This window comes from Daphnia magna, linkage group LG9 (assembly GCF_020631705.1).
Source record: "Daphnia magna isolate NIES linkage group LG9, ASM2063170v1.1, whole genome shotgun sequence".
Classification (NCBI taxonomy): Eukaryota; Metazoa; Arthropoda; class Branchiopoda; order Diplostraca; family Daphniidae; genus Daphnia; species Daphnia magna.
Window position 1 is genome coordinate 953,495 of NC_059190.1, and position 16,455 is coordinate 969,949.

At 37.2% G+C, this 16,455-nt stretch overlaps 1 pseudogene; it reads right to left on the bottom strand.

Annotated features, from left to right (window-relative positions):
- Window positions 1-15,090: 15,090 nt before the first annotated feature.
- LOC123475898 lies at window positions 15,091-16,156 on the bottom strand (annotated as a pseudogene).
- Window positions 16,157-16,455: the final 299 nt, after the last annotated feature.

The window sequence follows — 16,455 nt, forward strand, 5'->3', positions numbered from 1 at the left end:
TTTGTTTTTCACTAGGCCGACAATGTTGTTATCTTTTCGATTCGATTGCTGCTTTCGAATTTACGTTATCCGTTCGCCCACCGACAACGTGTTACACAATACATTTTTGGTTGTTTCATTGTTGGATGCATTTTTGCCGCCAAAATGTTTAGTAGCAGACATCTTTGGAATCAATGTGCTCTCGCCTAGACAGAGAAGCCATGCTCGATTTTGAACCGATCTATTTTTTGAGAAGAAATCAAAAGGAAAAAATAAAAAAGAACTGCCTTGGAAACACGACTACCGACCGGACGAGCAAGTCAAGAAGTGTGTGCACGCGGGAACAGAAGACGTGTGTTGCCAAGGGAGGAGAAAAAAGAGAGTGAGGGATACACTTTTCGTTTACGAAACCATTATTAAAAAAAAAAAAAAAAAGGAATAACATTTTTTTTTCTCGAATGTTTATTTTCTTACGTATCGACTTGTAGTTCCAAATGCTGTATATCGATTATTTAACGACTATACTCGTGGGCAGGTCAACATTTAGAAGATCGAATTTTGCTACCAGAGGGCATTAAAATTCATTTTATGAAATGAAATTATCATAACTATTGATATACATTTCAATGACCCCTCTAAATAATTAGCATTAGTTAAGGAGCGAAAAGGCCAGGAGATAGATAGTACCGCTTGTTCAAATTCCACGAAAGTTTAGAATGCACGTGAAGAACCGGTTGATCAGTCACTGGAAACGACAAAAGAACAAGAAATATTCTTTTTTTCCCGATTCCTGCACAAATATGTCAACGCACGGGTTAGAGGAGGGGCACAGCAAATTAGGCCTAAAGTCACGAAAATTGTTTTCAATCATCAATTTTGTTTCAAAAGTTGAATCAAAAAAGGAGAATTGAACGCCATTTCTCTGGCGGGGGTAAACACGTCGAGACCCGTTTTGTCACATTTGACCTTGACAGAACAACACGAAACATTTGAAAACACGTGTAATACAGAAAAGTTTCAGGCCTTTCTAGTGAACCTCCCTAAAACTTGATGCTAATTAATTCAGGTGGTCAACTTTCGATTTTCTTCTCATTTGAATATGGCTACTTAAAACCATTTTTCTTTTTTGTGTGAAGATGTTGTTGACATTTGTTTATCATGCCTTTCACTTAATGTCAAGGCTGACCAAATAATATTACCCTTCCTATGTAATTTAAATATTTTTTGTTTTTGTTTTCAAGATTAACATTTTTTAATTTTGGCGGGTAAAAAAAAAGAAAGGAGAAATCATCCACCCCTTTCACCGTTGGTGGTTGTATATGTATAAAAACAAAAAGATACATACATAGCATTTCCGCCATTCTTTTGTTTCCCATGTCAATCACGGTCGTGTCAGAGGGGGCTCCCGCTTGATTGCCAACTGCTACCGGAGAGAAAGTTGAGCTCCATATAACTCTTTTTTTTTCTGTCATTTGAAGAGGTAACCCTAAATTTTTTGTTTGTTTTGTTTTAATTTCAATAGCTCGAAATGTTGACTTCCTTTCGTATGCATCACGGAAGCAACAACACAAAATTAAAAAATGAATTTTGTTCAATAAAAAAAAATGTTGATTTTTTTCTATTAAATTGTTATTTTCTCTAAAGAAAATGGTCGGGGTACGAAACGACGATCATAAAAAGTATATACCAATAACACACAGCCGCCGCTGTGTAAATAATGGCCCTTACATTTTTCAGAAAAACAAAAAAGAAAAGAAACCTAAATTTACTTTCACTCAAAATATTGCCTAACATTTTACTTGACTTTCATGCTAAAAACCCAAATAAATTAAAACAAAAACAAAAACATGAGAGCGTCTTATTAAATCAGGTTACACGCGGGGATTTGCCACCAACACAATTTGACCAAAAATCAACGAAAATTACAATTAAAATATGCGGGAAAAAAGGAAGAAGGTCACGTGTGCCGCGTGATCGCCATCAGGCCTGTTTGCCAGTTTTACAATCATTTTATCTCTTCATTTTTCGCTTTTCTAACCTTGAAAACCATTCCTTTTTCCTTAGCAAACAAATTTTGATCCAAAATGATTTCACTAAACAGGGACATCGGAGGTTAGATAAGAAAAACAGATTTTTTTCAGGTTTTTTTTTTTCGCTAAAATATTCGGTTTTTTTAAAGAGGGAACTGGTTAGAAACGAAACAGGCACAAAAATTGTTAGAAAAAACAGGGAGTGCCAGCGGGAGCGACCTCTGAGTGCAAAAAAAACCACAACTGAGAGAGAGAAAAAAAGGAGGAGAAAAAGACAGTGTCCTTTTAAAGTCAAATAAACATGTGCACGTAGTCCACACACGCAATCCGCGTCTCCTATTGGCGAAAAAGAACAGCCCAGGCTGTCTGAAGAAGAATAAAACGGCAAAACTTTGGACTTTTGCGACACGATTGCATCAGAAGACTTTAAAACGATACAATCTGATGCTAATCAGCTCAAAATGTGTACAGTTAAAAGATTAAGATGAAGGAAAATATATTGTGGAAGAAGCAGGAGGAGGAGAAGGGGAATCAAGTTTCGTCTGCTCGACAGCTGCCGTTGTCCAGGAACAAAAAAAAAAATTTAAACTATTTTTCTTTTGTAGACTACTATATTTATACCACACAGAGACATTTGAGTAGGCAAACCAAAACAAAAAAAAAAGACAGAATTTTTAATTAATTAATTTTGTTTAAATAATCATAAGAAAAAGGCTAATTCAATTCCTTTTTTTTGGGAGGGGGTTCAGGAATGGTATAAAAATCACAATCATCTCAAACTTTTCCTTGACGATTATGTCATTGCATTAGGGATAAAAAAAGAAAAGATTATACATCTATGCATTTCCTAAAGGTAAAAAACCAGCAATAAAGAAAAGAAAACAATGCGAAAAAATAAAAGGGGGCAGGCCATGTCCCCTAGCAAAGTGCCGTCTTTTTTTCTTTTTTTTTTGCGAAAACAAAAAAAAAACACACTTTTTTTGGTTGAAAATAAAATAAAATAAAAGAGCCTTTCTTTTTTATTACGAATTTGGTAAGCCATTTGCAGATTTTTTCCCTGGGCTTTTTTCTACCTGGACAGCCTGTATAACCGGAGGGTAACTAAAATAAATCTACAGAAATCGGAAAATACATTTATTGGATCATTTCCCACAACTAAAACGTAAAGAATGTTACCTTTAATGACGATATATAATATTAGGCATTTCTTTTTTCACATTTCCCTTTTTTTTTTGTTCAGAGATTTCTGAGCCTGGACGCCAGTTGGCTGTTGCTGGGCGAATTCATTGCCAGAGGCTCTCTTCTTTTTTTTTCTTTTTCTTCCTACGTGTGTGTACAAGTATGACTCCGCCCTCTACAATTCCCAACGGACAAGACGACGGCCTTGTTATATAAGTTTATAGGACAATCCGGGCAACAGCAGCCCTTCTAACGGAACATCAGTAGAAGACAACAACAAAAAGACATTGCGTTTTTTTGTTAATTTCAAATGAAATAGAAAAAAAAACTGTTAAGACTCGATGTATTGGTTCATTTGCATATAATTTGAATACGAATTCCCACGCAACAATATAAATGAACCCTCCATCCGACAGTGGAGGAAAAAAAAATCAGTGGGAACAGGCGATCAGTTTTTTTTTTTGGAGGGGGGTGTATAAAAGACTCAACTCGCATAAAATACCCCCAAAAAAATTAGCAAAAAAAAAGAAAAAAAAACTGTAAAAAGAGCTGTACTCGGAATACATTAGTCTGTTCTACGTGCATAATGATGAGGGAGGGGGGCAAAAGGGTTGCATGGGTAAATGCAATATAAGAATGAGAAAAAGACGAACGCACTTTTTTACATGGCGTCTAGTCGTGTTATTGTCATCTGCGCGCTCGTTATTATTTATTTGGCTCAAGAAAGAAGAATACCGTGCAGATTATAATGACAGTTAGCGTATCCATATACGTCCCCCTCTTTTCCTGGTCTGCATTTAAAAAAAAAAGTGACCCTCTCAATTTTTTTTTGCTGCCATAATTTAAATATCAAGACACATATAAAAAAATAGGATGAAAATTGAAAAAAAAAAAGAGTTGTATAAATGTATAAGAGAAAATTATGCTCTTACTACATACCGCGCAAATGTAACAACCATTATAAAAAAAAAGGGGGGGGGGAGAAGAAACACAAAAGATCGGCGGATTGTTGGCCTAAATATACCGCACAGCAGCACAGCAGCCGGCATACAGAGTATACATATTTTTTTTTGCTTGCTTCCTGCTGTATATTTATACTTACATGTGTGTGTTAGTGGATACACTGCTATATATATATGACCGCGTGAATGAGAAGCCAAGCTCGGCCAACTGGGAACCAAACAAGAGGATGGGGGTTGAGTCATCGTCGTGGCATAATAAGCATTTTCATGACGCAACCACACACACACACACACGTAATAAATTTATATACAACTGTTATTATGATTTGGCGAGAGATGATTTTCATAGTTAATTGTCGCACTTGATGTTTTTTCTTTTTTTCTTTTTCGATAAATGCAACAACGCTTTTCCTTTTGGCGAAAATTTGGGTAAACCATCAAAAATAATTTGTGAAATATAAAACTTTTTAAGTCTTTTGTTTTTGTTTTTTTATGTTGACGACCTGTTGGCAATTTCCTTTTTCGCCAAAAAAACGCTGTAAATGTTTTTCTTTTAGCCATTAAAAAAACAAAAAAAAAACAGCAAACAATAATCGTAATATACGGTCGGTCGTTTCAAATAAATTTTCAACCATTTTTAAAAGGACAACAAAGAATGGCCTGTGTTATATGGCCACACACAAAGTCTAGCCTATATGCACACAATGTATAATTCTTATTTTGATGTACACACTTGTGTATAAAGAAATCACATTTTTCTGCCACTCTTTTATTCGTGTTTTTTTTTAACCTAAAAAAAAAAGGAATTTATATAGGCCTTCATTCATTCGTTATCGGATGGAGGACATGGGTTGACGTCCAATCTCTCTGGCAATGTCACGTAACGATTTATTATGCTTTCTTCTTTTTCGTTCTTTTCTCGCTATTTACCTAACCTTGTCTCCATCTCTTGGTGAGTCCAGTTCTAATCTCAATAAATCTATCAAACTTTTTTTTTTCTTTTATTGCTGCTATATTCTATACTAGTTGGAAATGGACACTTGCAATTTCAAATGTCGTCCATTTGTTTATTTCCCTCATTTTTTTGGTTTTTTTTTTTGTATTTCACGTCAACAATGTCATGAATAATCAAAAAAAAAACATTTAGAAAAATATTGACAGAAAATTTCCCATTTTTTGTTTTTTTTAAATTTCTTTGTGGGGTATAGAATTCCGGAACTGTGTTTAACCGCCATGCAAGAAAACCGGAAGGTTCTATTGAATTATTCGATCAACAATGGCGATAAAAAAATTTAAATGTTAAACCCGAGATCTTCGTTTATTTGTTGTTTTTGTTTATGAGGAAAAGAGAAAAATGACAAACGAACAACTGGATGGTCGTGTAGAAAGAGAAGAGAACTTTATCCGTTGAAATCGCATTCCATGCCCCTCCTTTTATTTTTTAAATTGCGCTCCGTTTTTGTTTTTTTATTCATAGAAAAAAAAAGCCTTTCACGAAAAGACGCGTTCGATTTTTTGTTTGTTGCTCCCTTTTTTCGGATCCATGTTGTTCTCTTCAAATGGGAGGGGATGGACCCTAAAAGTTTTTCTCTTAATTCTTTATAATCAAAAAAGGGGTGGGCAAGGATTGGATATATACTCCTACTTTTTAATGGAACATTCCATAGACGACATTTCATTTTCAAAAACTGGAACTGAATACCTTTCCCCTCCTCAATTCTCTTCCCCTCCTGATGGAAAAAAAACAAAAAACAAACGACGGACACGATAGGAGAAAAACACAAGAAGACTTTGTTCTTTTGACGAAAGCGGAAGATGAAAATTCTTTCGGCCCTCATTTTAAAATTTGAATATTCAACCTATTGTTCTCTCTAACGACGAAAACGATTTTCTATGAAAAAAAAAAAAATTGGTTACGAAGAGGGGAATGGCTGTGAGATGAACATCGGAGAACTGGTCCACCTTTTCCGTTTTAATCACGCGTGTAATCATCAATTGAAAAAAAAATAAATAGGGAGGGCGCGACTAGACCTATTATATAAGACCGGTTTTGCATATGCCGGACTTGTAGACCTATCTAGTCCGGCCTATTGTTGTTATCCCCCCTGCTTCGGGCATGTAATGCGCAACCACCACGTTAACGGTGGGTTATTCTTTTGATGGCCCTTTTTTCAATTGTGAATAGAGGCTCAGCTTCAATCATTTTTTATTTTGAGAAGACGGACAATGAACAATCAACGGCGTTTTATACGGCGTAAAATTTGTATTGGCCATGTCCATCTCATGATGGTCGAATTAAAGTGTTGCGTAACCCCTCGTGTGAATTGTGACTGTTGGACATTGACGAAAACCGGTTTTGTAACTTGGCAACGCTGAAATAAAAAAAAATTATTAATAAAATCAGAAAATCATTTTCAGGTGAATTAATAATATTATTCAATTTATTTAGCAAAAAAAAAAGGGAATTTATGGAAATGGCAGGGCGTTCATCTTTTTTTTTTTTTTTGGGGACATTTAAAAGTGTCTACCTTTTGTTCAAGGAGATCCAGTTTTGTTTGTTAATTGCCCTTTTCCGTTTGTTTTTATGTAAATTTATTTTCCAAGAAATTCGTGATTTTTCCCTTCAGACGACAAAACAAATTTTTCAAAAATCAGAAAAATAAAATGTTATCATCAGACAAGTCACTGCGCAGAAATGAAATGTTCCAATTTTGAATATAAATTTTTCCTAGAAAACCATCCCCCCAAAAAAAAAAGTCATCGTACAATTTCTTCGTGTTATTTCGAAAGGCGTTTATTCTATCCAAAGTCATCTACGTATGTTAAGCAGACATTGAATCACTTGTTTTATCGTTACAAAAACAACAACAGAAAAACTGCGCTGTGTGTTTATAAATACAGCATAATGCTATATATGTCCAAACACCCAAAACGAAATGTTCTATTCTGAATAAGTAAATGAAAAGCAAGTGGGCGAATAAATAAAATAAGCACGGGTGTTTGGCTAAACAGCACTAATAAGGTGATTGGGATGTCGTCAAGGTCGATTTTTCTTTTCTTCACATGTAAAAACTACCAGCATCGCGGTCGAAGGCTGTGCATACTACCATTATCAGTTTCTTCCCAAATGCGGACATGAAAAAAAACAAAACAACAGAAACGAATGACGAAATAAAATTTATTTTTGAAAAAATGACAACGCTGCACAACAAAATGGCGGGATGAATATTTAAAAAAAAATGAGGTAATGATTCCTAAATTTAAACAAAATAACATTTCGCTTGGCTTATTTAGTTGTGTGGGGACAACGAATGCCGGTAAAATAAATCTGCCGGTTGCCAACTGAGAGGAAATAAAATCAAACAGATAAGAGGGGCAGCAGCAGCAGTACATAGGAAAAAAAAGGCCCATAAAAATGTCCAGTTCTAACTGCACACACACACACACTCGAATGTCTCGAACGCAAAAAAAAAAAAAAAAAGATGGTGGTGGTATATAGTGGTCGATATCGCCGTTGCTATTGCGTCAGAGTCGACAAAATCTTCTATATCCGCCATTTGCTGAGTGTGTGTCGTCCTCGTTGCGTCTCCTTTTTTTGCGATTCTTTTTTCTTCTTCTATTTCCTTCCCCCAATTTTATTTTGTGTGTGTGTGTGTGTGTCCCTCCCTTCCAGCCCGGCAACCACAAACGCCTGTATAAGTTGCTGGCCGAGATGTTTTAGCTCCTCCCTCCCCGTGTGTGTGTTATCCCCGTCGGTCCATATCCTATTCGCAGCAGTCGACGACACATCGATCGGCTGATAAATAAATTCCGCAACTGATGCAGCCGCAGAGGCCCATGCATTTATAGCTCTCCCTTCCTTGCGTCGCTCTCTCTCTCTCTCTTATATAGCTCTATATACATATACATAAAATGGGAAAGAGGGGGGGGATATTTTCTTTTTCAGGGACTGGCGATGTAGACATACTTCGGGAGAGTGGGTTTATATATAAGGACCGCACAAAGTCAGTTGCAGCATCCATCCATTCAACCGCCCGATAAATGGCCTGCGAAAAAGGAAAAAAAATGGCCGACTGCGAGAGAGTAAGTTCATCGAGTCCAAAACAGTTTCTTACGTCTACTGTGGTGGGGAAATGATATTTAAGAATTCAAAAGAAAAAGGGAAAAGAAAATATTTCCCTCCTTTTTTTATATGATTTTTTTTTTAGACCCCGTGGCGCTATTTGCTCATATGATGTCATATGCGATAACAATAGACTAGAGTATATTGTTTGGTTTATAGATCAATTCTTTTCTGTTTAGATCAGTTTTGAATAGACCCACGAGAAAAATAATAAAAGAACATTTATCTTGACATTATATTCTGTTGCCATGTCTACATCAGAATTGCATTCGTTTGCATATTGGCTGTGCGGCGTGGCTTTTTCCCTAGGCAACGACGCTACTGCTGTATGCCGATTTCTTTCGCTTATAACCATGTATCGATTTCCTCGATCAATTGTTTTATGAAGAAAAAAAAATTGTTTAATCGCTCTGCAGTTGATTTAGTCTCATCATTTTCTTAAAATCGGCTATTGAAGGAAAACATTTGGTATTCATCATAGCTTTAAAATCCAGGAAAAAGCATACAAAGTAGAAATCAAGAAAAGGAGCTTTTTGCTCTTGAATAGAGAATCGTTTCGTCTGCGTTGTGTGCCAATCTCCTTTACCGAGTTCGTCTTTATTTGAATGATTTCACATCGAATGACGAGACTCCCTTTTTATTTATTACTCTTATTGCCAAGACGCTTTACTTTTTATCGTTTATATGCACCATCGATAAAAAAGCATTTGCACTGTTTGCTCTAGATGGCCAAAGCTACGCTGATGGATATAGGCCATACATATTACACGAGGGAGAAAAATGGCGGCAAAGAAGTGGCGAATCCATGCAGACGGCAACGTCATTGGCTTCTTTTCTTTTTGGCGATAAATGCGTTATTTATTTGTTGTCCAAAAAGATACAAATCTTCGTTCAGGACAGAGCCTGGGGGATGCACATAGCAACCGGTAATACATGTGCTGACGTGATTGGCAGGAAAAACGATTTTGCGAATTCGATGGTCGGCCATTTTCTATTGATAACGGACTGGGAAAAAAGAAAAAGTCAGCTCCGAAGACGAAATATGTTCAATTCGTGATCTTGAATGAATCATCATTTATTGAATAATTTCGTTAATAAAAAAAAAAATGGTGGCTGTGTAATTTTGTTTTTGTGTGTTAAAGAAGAAAAGAGCTTGTTAGGAAATACTGTCGAAAGAGGGTTATAGCCTATAATGTATACCATGGCAACAAGGACGCACGTACAGTTTCTCCCAATGACGCAATTGCAAAGAAACAATAAAATAAAGAGGGAAAAAAAAAAGATTTTTTCTTCCTTTTTTTGGCGAAACAGCACCAGCCGCCGCCATTGCGACATTAAATTCGTATATGCAAATGACGGCTTCAGTACCCAAGTGGGCTGATATGCGCATACGTTTTTACTTCCTTTTCGACTTTATGGATATACATATATTTTTTTCTCTTAAGTTTTATTTTTCGCCAGTCTGCAGTTTTCGCCGGTTGACACGGTCTGAGTAAAATGATTGAGACACACATCACTAAAGGCTTTTATTTAAAAACATTTTGTAAAAAAATCGTCATTTATGCAAATGATGTTGAATGTTTTAAATATTTTTCATAATTCTAGAAACATTTAAATCAAAAGTATTGTAGATTTTTTCTCAAATTTGTAAACCATTCCCTTTCGCAGGGATAATTTTAAATAATTTCCAAGGCCAGGCACTTTCCTCACCCATCCCCAGGATTCGGAATCTTTCGATAATTCCCTTACGGGGATTGACAATAATGGCGGTCGTGGTGTTTGTGTCGTGCCACAAATGCAGCAGAACTTGATGTAATCTTTATTTAATTTTAATTACAAGCCATCAACTTCTATTCACATCATAATCAGATGGTAACTGAATCAGTATCGGTAGCTGATATGGGATTTGGGGTAAGTAAAGTTGGATTCCTGCCAATTTCACAGAATTTTGTTTTTCTTTGCCAACCGCAAAAAAGTTTTGGCGCCATGCAAACAAAGATTTGCACAGACGCCATTTCACAAAAAGATGTGTTTGCTAATTTAGTAGTTGTCTTCAATTTCAGATAATTTATTATTCGCCCATTTGATAAAACATTTTCTTTAACGCTAAAGGTCTAAAAAGCAATTAATTTAGAAACAATAATTTCTTACAGTTGTATAACATCACATACAATTTTCCCTTCTTTTTTCGTCTGCTAGTTTTGCGCGCAAATATTAGTACACGCGTCACATGTGAGGTGAAACGTATATAGAAAGAAGGCGAGGCAAAGATACGTGAATGGATTTCCAAAAGGCAATTTTACCATCTCAACACGAGAGCACGAACGATACACACCCTTCGGGCAAGTAAATTTTGCAGCAAAATTACATTTAATTCCTGTTATATCCTACATATTCGCCAGACTTGTATGATGCCAACGTTTTCAATGGCCGACCATACGTGGCCCGTGTAGACTAGAAATTCATTGCGTTGTGTGTCTTTTGTTGTTGGCTTCAATTATAGACTCACTTCTCTGTGCAAACATGTGTTTCGTCATAGCCGCAGGAATAGTAGGAATAATGTTACACAGGAGCAAGTAATAAGTTATCCAATTCGAGTAAACTAATAGAGCCATTTTGTTCTTTTCGTTTTAAACGAATGACTCTGTAAACGAGAGAAAATGCATTTTTTGTTTTTTGTTGTTTGGAATTCGAACGATATTAATGTTAGTGGAAAAAGCATTTTGGAGAATATTGGTGGGCCTAATTAAGTAATTATTAACTTCATTCGTTTGGCCATCACTCATGTGCACCGAGTTTAATCGATTTACGGGGTCCGAAAAATGGCAAAGACTTGCCAGGAATTGAAGCTATTTCTCCTTTTTAATCTCAGACTTGATTCAAAATTTAGTTTTTTGATACATTTTCTCATTTGGCTTTGACCCCCCACCCCACCGAGGCACTATCATGCAAATGAATTTCATCTCTTGTACCTTATTTGAATTTTGTTGATTTTAACAATAACGATTTGCAGCTCACCTTCATTTTGACCTAACTATCAGGAAAAAAGAAACTTGGTTGCAAAATATCATTCTATCCTCTCCCATATTTCCGGTTCATTGAATTCATCGGTCGCCTTGACTACACGCGTCAAGCGTCTCCCTGTACTTTTCTTCCCCCTTAGATACTCGTGATCCTTCATAAATGACGCCATTAAAAAATATTTTAGCCATCTACTTTTTGCAAAATATCAAACTGAAAAGGCCAAAGTGAATATTTTTTTTTGCGATACATTATCACTCCTCCCTCACTCCATACACACACTAGTGTACTATATAGTTTCCCTTCTTTTTCTTTTTCTTTTTTTTTTTTTTTAACTCGTCTATAAATCGTTGGTTTATTCGTGTGCCACTGTGTCCATATAATCTACACTCGACTGATTTTCGCTGTTGGCTGCCCTTTGCCTCTCTAGTTTTGCATATACTCCCTCAGTGTGTGTGTTTGTTTGAGCACACACACACACCCCTGCGTAGAAGAGAGAGAGAGAGGCTCTAACAAACTTTGCGATCACGCTGTACTCCCGTACTCGTAGACGTAGACGCTTTTTCTCCCTTCACCCCCCCTCACTGCCGCCCCCCTTTTGCGCTCTGTGCCAATCATGTGATGCTCCACTCAGCCAGCACACTCGACCGTATTTATTCAATACTTGCGGGATATGTGTTTGCTGTGTGAACATGCACACCAACGTCTATAACGCCCACCACCCCCGTATTACTTTTATTACGATTTGTTTTGTTTTGAATTCTCTTAAAAAATGAGGAAATTTTTAATTTCCTTATTCGCCGAACAGATAGGGAAATTTACCCGCCTACATGTAACGAATATTATCTTCACCTAGTATGCAATAATCAGCGAGGAAGAAAGGAAGGGGGTGGGATTGTAGCACCACGCCCCTTCGATTTATATTTGCTAGGCTACTTCTAATAGGTATCACTCGACCTGCAAAGATTCACGTGATGCCTTTCATTCCATCTCCCTTTAGGTAGGGGGATCACTCCCGTCCGCTCCAACTCTTGCACAAACGAAGGAGAGGGCGAATGGGGGGGGGGCAGTCATTAAAGAACATCAAACAGGTCCAACGTCCGCCGCCAACATAGATGCTTTGCTATTGGGTATTTAGCCGGGATTGAAATTTTGATGGCAAAGGTCTTGATGTGCATACCGCCCCGCATGTCATGAAAATCGCCAACAGTCCACTTGGCACAGAGGAAATTAATTGCCGCGACGCCGATCGATTTTGCGCGGACCGAAATTGTGAGGGACAGCCGTGAGCAATCATCTCGCTATGCATATAGTGAGGGGGATGGGATGGGCCTTCATTTGGCCGGCAAATGATTGTGTTATAAGCTTAGCTGACTTGATTTTAGCGTAGGCGAAACTATTAAATGGAGCCACTTTTGGATGGCATATTAGGCAAATGATGAGCCTCTACACGACCGACACCCTAGATAGACATGTGTAGACTAATGTAGTGGATTTAATTGATCCACTTCGCCGAGTGATTTAACGTCGGCTTGGATAATAGGCCTTACAGTTGTTCATTTGTTTGGTTCATTGATACAGGCGACACTGATGTGCGCGGATCGATTGAGATTGCTGTGCGCCGTATAAAGCGAATAGATGCGTCGATACTCGAGCTGTTTTTCAACAATCAATTATAAATAAATCGATTAAAGAGCTATAACATTTAAAGCGGGTAGCGCTGTTTTGTTCACTACATTTATCAATAATAAAAAATATGACTTTCTCCAAGTATAAACAAACGAACGGCGAACATGACGCACGATATCTCTCCTGTATGGATCGTGAACGAAAGTTGAGACCGAAAACTCTCCATCATCCGGCTATAGTAAAAAGCCCATCCGTCTCCCACCTTTTCGGGGTTTGAAACTATATAGCTAGATCTATGATGGTTTTTTTTGTTGTTTTTTTTGCCCTATACGTAACGTGGAAAAGAAGGATATACGTTACACGTGCGTTATGTACACGCTAGCGCATCCGAGCTCCGGAAAGTTTCACGAGTGGAATAAAGCGTTCGCCCCCTTTTTCCCTTTTTCCCTCTTTTTTTTTTTTTTTTTTTTTACAGCAGTTTCGCATATCCGTACACTATCTGAACAGTGTACAAGATAATGATATTAATATATATAATGGGTATTTGACCATGTAGACCAGGTTACAAGTGTGTACTGCAATACGAACTATCTCCAATTTCCTATGTATTACAATACAGTCAAGGATATGCATATACTTGATAAATTGTCCTGCTTTTTGCAACTCCATATCAGGAGCGTCTAAATAGTGGACTCTTGCTGTTGAAGTTGCAATAAACGAGTCAACGGTCTTTGACTTTCGTCACATCATAATAGTTAAAAAAAAAAAGGAAAAAGAATAAATATTTGTAGGAAATCTTTTTTGTTTTGAGTTGGCAAATAAAACATCTGACACTTTTCCGAGTCTCCTATATTTGGTTGTGAAATTCAAAATGTGTTTTTATATGTCGTCGATGGTGGTCGTCCTATGATGCGTATAAACTAAGCGAAAAAATCAAAGCAATTCATTATTATTTTTTTGGATAGCTCGTATTCAAATCGAAAAAGGAAGAAACATTTTGTTTTTAAGAGTTGCATTTCTACTGTTTTTAACAAGCCTTTCTAGAGATTGAACAAAATAATGTAACAACTCTGCGTATTAGTAAAGGGAATAGTCTAGTAGTTTCTGTCTCGATGTCAGTTTTTGCTGTGGTTGCTAGGGCGGCTCTCCAGGAAACGTACGCTCACGTAACCATCGAAAAAAATAAATAAATAGGATTTCACGTCAGCCAAAATACATAGCTGCTAGTCCCCCCTCCCCCACCCCCCTCCGTGAGAGTGTATGCCAAACCAAACCTTTCCTGTAAATGTGTTGAAGACGGAAGTGAAGGCTATATAGCAACCGAATACACACAACCTCTACATGTTTCTCTTCATCGCAAACTCTGTCCTGCTTTTTCTCACTTTTTTTTTTCTTCTTGCCGAAATAGAGGGGAGATCCTGCTGCTGTTTGCGTGTGAATACAAACCTGTTCTTCCCCACCGAAGAGGGGGAAGAATGAAACACTGACGAGACAAAAAAAGGGAGAGAGGAAGAAGAAAGTTTAGGTAACTTTTTTTTCTTTTCTTTTTTCCTACCCCGTGAATTGTGTGTAAATAGTCTATAAAAGGAAGCTTTAGCGAATATAGGGTCTGGGAGATGCGCAAACATCAGAGAAAGAAAAGGGTCAAAGAAGACAGGAAATAAAAACAGTTAAAATATAAGGAAAAAAAAAAGTTTTTTTCGACGTTTCTTTGCCGTGCACAACAACAGCTTTTCTGGGGTGTACTCGCCCTTATTGTAAAGAAAAGAAGCCAAAGGGCCGTCGAAAAAAAAAAAAAAAAAGTGGAGTTCTGCTGCAAATGTTTAGAGACTACATGATATCAGGATGCTACTCCTGACTCTTTTAGAACTACACATCCTTGTTTCTTTTCGTTGTCAAGGGAAGAAAGAGTAAGAGATACTGAAAAAAAAACTTCCTTCTTTTACGACGATGAGCTCTGGACGCCTTTTTTTTTTCTTCCTTGCAATTCTTTTTATATATATTTTAAAGATTTCCAGGCTGATGGGGACTCTTGGCAGAAATGGTGATCTCACTGCAACGTTGACACACATAGTCAACACCGTGTGTGTGATGTATCGCGGTTTCCTTCCCGTGCCTCGCCTAGTTTTGGGAAGATACATGTAGTCAATCATGACCAAACATCAACTGGGGCTCCCCTTTCATTTATTATTTTCAAGATCATGTCGTTATATAAACATAGAAACCTGCAGTATCCAGTAAAAAGACAGAGAAAAAAGATCGTGTAGTTATTTTCCAGAAGAAGCGACTTTTCCTCGCTTTCTGTCAGGAGAAACAAAAAAAAAAAAAAAAGGGACGGAATGTTACACATCTTTTCTCGCTGGACGGATGTAAGTGTTGATACCGTAACACTAAAAGTGGCTGTACTTTAAAAACGGTGTCTTGACAGGTAACAACCTACCAGATCAGACTAAAAAGGCACTGTTTGAAACTTTATGATGGAAAAATAATTCCCATAAAGTGAGAAAATATGCCTGGAATGATACTACCATGCATAATGTTTTGTGAATATGGAAATGATGATGGGAACAAGCATTGAGGAAAGGGCTATAGAGATCTGACTGCCTCCATTGCAACCATCTTGAGCGCAATAGCATTCCTCCCAATAAACACCATTTTCTTTCACTCCCCCAATTGCAAACACCTGTCACGCCTGTGTCAGCCACAGATGCACAGCTGACGGATCACCTGCCTCCAACGCCCATCCCCTAAATAGACAGAACACCAAAATGATGTTTATGTTTCAGATAATGATAGTAAATTAAGTTCAGACTTACACACAAAACTTCTGGGGCCTTGCTGAGTGATTTTGACACAAAATGTTCCAGGTGTCACAGATTCATCACTGTTGCAGTCTACGGGTATACTCTTTCGTGTGTCAAATAATTTGTAGGCACCACAGTTATCCTGCCCCTTTGGATCTTGGCTAGAAGAACACTGGTGGCATTTTATTGAAAAACCTATGATGACAAAGGGATTAAATTGTTGAATAAAAACTAGATGCACTTCAGTATGCTCAATACAGTAAAATAATTTGCGTCCATTTCGTACCCGAGTGAACAAATAAGGTGAAAAGAAACAAATGCGTTAACAGGCAATGGGTGGCCATTGATGAATTAAAGGAGATTCACTGTATAATTGAAAATAATTTGTTCTTATTTAGATTGATTGCATTTAATAATAAAAGTGGACAAAACGCCACCGCCCAAAACAAATTTTCTGTTGAGAAACTTTCAAGCTGCACAGTTGCCAGATTTGCATTTCATTTTTGTTGAAAAAGACGCTTTGAACTTTTGAAGGCCAAAAACTTACTAAGTTACTAGGTCTACAAATTGATTCAAAACTAACCAAATACCGTCTTTTCACTCTTTGTAAAAACACGCGTCCCGGTCATGTTCGTCAACGGGACTGAATGCACAACATAATCCATACAGTGAACAGGAAATTTCTCGTTTCCTTCTCTAGAAGGTCAGTCAGTGAGCGAAGAAAAACA